The sequence below is a fragment of the Hordeum vulgare genome, chromosome 4H (assembly GCF_904849725.1).
Source record: "Hordeum vulgare subsp. vulgare chromosome 4H, MorexV3_pseudomolecules_assembly, whole genome shotgun sequence".
Lineage (NCBI taxonomy): Eukaryota > Viridiplantae > Streptophyta > Magnoliopsida > Poales > Poaceae > Hordeum > Hordeum vulgare.
The window spans coordinates 272,910,846-272,915,172 of record NC_058521.1 but is presented as its reverse complement, the minus strand read 5'-3'; the positions used below and the strand labels follow the sequence as shown (position 1 = coordinate 272,915,172).

Here is a 4,327-nt window from a genome sequence, read left to right as displayed (position 1 = left end):
TTGGAGCGCGAGGCCCATGGTAACAGAGTCTGCCGTTATGCCCCTCCCCCCGAGGGCCGTGGTCGTGGTGGTAGGGAGGCGATGTACTGGGGGCACATGTTGTGGGAGTACCCGCGCCGAGCTCATTCTTGAGGCGGACTGCTTCTTCTTTCATCGCAGGGTTTGTGAGGGTGGTGTCGGTGTCAAAACCGGCAGATCTAGGGTAGGAGGTCCTGAATTATGGACCTTATATCTATGGGTTGTAGGAGAGAGGGGGAGACAATGTCTTACCTAGGTTTGGGCCCTCGTGAGGAGGTAAAACCCTATGTCCTACTTGATTATATTGATGTGGATGATGATTACAGAGTCTACCTCGAGATCGTGTATACTAAACCCTAGGTGGAAGAATGCCCCTACATGGACGAGGACCCCCGATCTATATAGTCACAGTGAAGTCCTAGGGTTACATACAACTGACCTAGTCTACTTTACTTGGTCGCCACGCCATTCTTCGGGGTTCTCCTTGAATTTGAGACAATTGCGCAACCCAACCCATGATAGGCGCAACCCATCAAGCCGACCACTTCGTATTAAGCCGACTACCTGAGGACCCCTTAATCCCGGACTCCCTGAGTAGCCCTCGAACTAGCCTTCAACATCAATGTGTAGGGTCTTTGAATGATTACACCCAAAGTGTTCGGCCTGCAAGGTTATTTCCTTCATCTCCTCCGAGCAAGAAATGATGGTCTAGGTCTTCGACTAGCTCAGGATTATCAAAGCATCACGGGGCCCACGACTTTTATATCTGCACAAAGTTTAAGAATATTTGTAGATTGTCACATGATTTTGTACAGGACAACACTTCTTGCAATCCTTTACGGAACCATTACTTATAGCAAGTGGGGGTAGCGCCCTTTATAAACAGATCAAAATCCGTCTTGAGGCCCCATCACATGTCAGCCTCGCCAAGAAACCCTAGAGCGCTTCACACTCCTGGAATCATGGTTGGTTCTTGTTCGCGCCTTCTCGGTCCCCTTCTAGGGGACTGGGCCAGTTCCTGTGTCTCTATCCTCTACCTGTGTGAGCTCGAAACGTAGGGATATCTCCCCCGATCAGATCTCGCACCTACAAGTGCTGGTCTGACCTCCATTGCTGGGAAGGCCTTCGCAGAAGACTTTCCTTCCCCGCACGGGGAAGAGCGGGTTTCTCGCGTTCCCTTCCTGCTGTGAGGAGTGGGATGCTCCATTCACCCCTACCTAAGGGGATTATTAGAATTTTACGGGATCCAGCTCCACAATCTCACACCCGGTTCCATCCTCCATATCTCAGGCTTCGTGGCCTTATGCGAGATGTTCCTCGTTTGTGAGCCCCACTTTGATCTGTGGAGAAGGTATTTGTGTGTCCTTCCCCAAACTAGAGGAAGAATAATTCTGAAGTGGGCAGAGCCGAAGTGTGGCACTTAGGTGCCACAGGATACCCGACCAGGACACCAAAGAAGGAACTCAATGAGTCTTCCTCATAGTGGTTTTACATCGAGGATGTTCCCTATTCGATCCAGTTCTGAGGGACCTTCCTGAATACTCCGTGGATCTTTTAAAGAAGCGATTTAGCAGGAGGCCGAAGAGTCTCTCCATCTACTTTAAAGAAGCGATCCAGTTCGGAGTAGTAGAAGAAGAAGAAAAAGAAGAGGAAGAGGAAGACCTTTGCACGTCTCAGACATCTTTGAGCCTCCGGTGCGCCCGAGCAGCGGCAGGCTAGGACCCATGCCGCGTTGCTCACTCCATCTCTCTTACTCCCTGTTCATTTTCTGTATCTCTCTTCCCCTCATCCCTCTCTGTTCGCTCTATAGGAACCTGTAGGATCACACATGGAAGCCCAAGCTCCTGCACGTCGTGCTCGCCTCCGGTCCCCTCCCCCCTCCCCCTCGTGTCTTCTTCTCTAGGAGGTATGCATCGCCCGAAGCCGCCTCGGACACCAAGGCCCGAGCTCTGCCCGCCGGCAAGCCCTGCCGTGCCATCCATCTTCCCGGTGAGATTCACCTCGTCCTGTACCAGGGAGACGAGCGCCCGCTTGATCCCGCTCGCCCGTGATTGACCTGCGGCTATGCTCGGGCCAATCGCCCTCGCCCCCTCCTTCCTTTATCTCCGTCTTATTTCTCCCCATCTCATCCCTTTTCTCTCTCCCATGCTGCAGGTTGTTCATGGAGCCATGAAGCTCGCCTGACGCGAGGGGCTCCCGTCGCCATGGAGTGCGGCAGGTGCTCACCCCTTCCTCACCTCTATCCCCGGCCCCATCCCCGTCATTCTCGAACAGCAGGTCCCAAGTGTCACCCTCTTTGCCAGCCTCCATCGCGTACCTCTCAATCACCCAGGCCGCTGGTCTCTGATCCCTGATGTGAGCTCCTTCACAGCCGAAACTTTCTTCTTTTCCTAGATCCATTCCGCATGTTGAGCCTATCTAAAATCGCTCCTATAGTTAACCATGAGCATGTGAGTAGCCGAGTTGGCTAGTGCAGTCAACATGCAGCCAATGGGTATGGGGTTCGAATCACACGCACCACGGAGGTCCTGGTTTCGAGTCGCTTTTATGTACCTCCTTTGGACACGCACATGCATACTTGGGTCGATTCTCGCCCTAGGCCGCTTCATTTTGTTGCAGTCTGACCCATGCATATATTTGTTTCCCTCCTGAAATTTGTATTAATATCAAGACATGCATTATCGCAAATTTTGTCGTTGTTTTAGAATGCATATAACTAATTATCCGTGCATCGCATTTAAAAACTGGCAGAACCTTAAATTTGGCCGATTTAGCGTGGCAGAAGCTAATAGTTTATCCTGGCTGAGTTTAAGGCTTCTGACAGTTTATCCTGGCAGAGTTTAATGCTCTCAATTCGGCCTATGTGTACCTTGGAGCCAGCGAGCCGGCCTTAAAGAAGTGGTCGGGCAAGTGTCTACCCACGTGTAGGTAAGTTATCAACAATATAACATCCAAACAAAAGTTTGGACCTAGTAGCCCTGGTGCCTTAATTTGGTCGGGATGGCTGAATTAAGGGTCTATATAAAGCACTTTTTCAATCTTCAGCGTTTGAAGCAAGAAAACGAGAGTTTATCCAAACATCGCCATGAGAGCCAGGCTGATTTAGAGGCTAGCAGGGCCGAGCTGGAAGATGTGAAGAAATTTACCAAAGAAGCCCATGGTAAGGGAGTTAATTTTTGATATGCTAAATTTGCTAAAAATACATATTAATGGCCAAAATAATTCTATAGCAGGAGAATCAATAGACCAAATGCAAAAAGATCTGGATGCCTCTCGAGAAGCCGAGCGATATGCCAAATCACAGCTTGAAGCCTGTCAACACGTACTGAAGCGATGTCGTGAAGAAGACAACAATCTCAAGGAAGAGAATAAAAAACAAGTTGAGGAAGTGGAGAGTTTGAAAACTCAATTGGCGCAAACTCGAGAAGAGAACCCAAAATTGAAAGGCGGCATGTTCTATAAGCAAAGCTCTCACCTGGAACTGATCCAATTTTTAGTGTGTTGATCGTGATTTTTTTCCTCCATTGAATTAGATCTTTTGACTGGACGCCCTAAGGAGGAGGCCACTTCCTTTGGGGGGACCCGTTGAAGGAACTATCCATAGTGCATGAGCATGCGTGGAAGGCTATGTGGAGTATGGTCCGAGCTTTATGACCGAACCAAAACCCTCCACAAGGGATGGCCGATCTTGCCAAGCTATTTGCAGGAGCCCGCAGTCGCTTCGAATGTTGGAAGACCTCGGCCTATCGAGAAGGAGATCAGGAGGCGTGGGCCATTGTGCAGACCCACTTTACTCGCATAGATCCTGAGCACATAGCCCAAGTTGGACTAGTGGGGCCAGATGGGAAGGAGATTCCTCTACATCTGGTGTATGATCAAGTGATGTCTGCCACGCGCTTCTCTTAGGAGGACTGCATGTTACATCCTATAATAGATCAACTATATCAGTCACCCAGCAGGTAATTGCATGTAATTATATTTGTGTGTTTAAGGCACTTCCCTCCTGAAAAGGACGTGGATGTCGCCTAGAGGGGGGGGGGTGAATAGGCGCTTTAAAATAGTTAAGGTTTAGGCTTGAACAACTGCGGAATAAAACTAACGTTTAATATGTCAAGCACAAAACCTACAAACAACTAGGCTCACCTATGTGCACCAACAACTTATGCTAAGCAAGATAAACAACTAAGTGATAGCAAGATATATTACAATAAACAATATGTCTATCACAAAGTAAAGTGCATAAGTAAAGGGTTCGGGTAAGAGATAACCGAGGCACGGGGAGACGATGATGTATCCCGAAGTTCACACC

At 49.2% G+C, this 4,327-nt stretch overlaps 1 long non-coding RNA gene across 3 annotated transcripts; it reads left to right on the top strand.

The window, feature by feature from the left end:
• The first annotated feature begins 1,480 nt into the window (after positions 1-1,480).
• LOC123446371 lies at positions 1,481-3,994 on the top strand. 3 transcript variants are annotated; one of them, XR_006631337.1, is made up of 6 exons: positions 1,481-1,712; positions 1,829-2,007; positions 2,173-2,236; positions 2,856-2,946; positions 3,064-3,178; positions 3,249-3,994. It is a non-coding gene; the product is annotated as an uncharacterized LOC123446371 (long non-coding RNA). The 3 variants fall into 3 exon arrangements; XR_006631336.1 differs by having other exon boundaries at positions 1,481-2,007; XR_006631338.1 differs by having other exon boundaries at positions 1,481-2,007; positions 2,173-2,373.
• Positions 3,995-4,327: the final 333 nt, after the last annotated feature.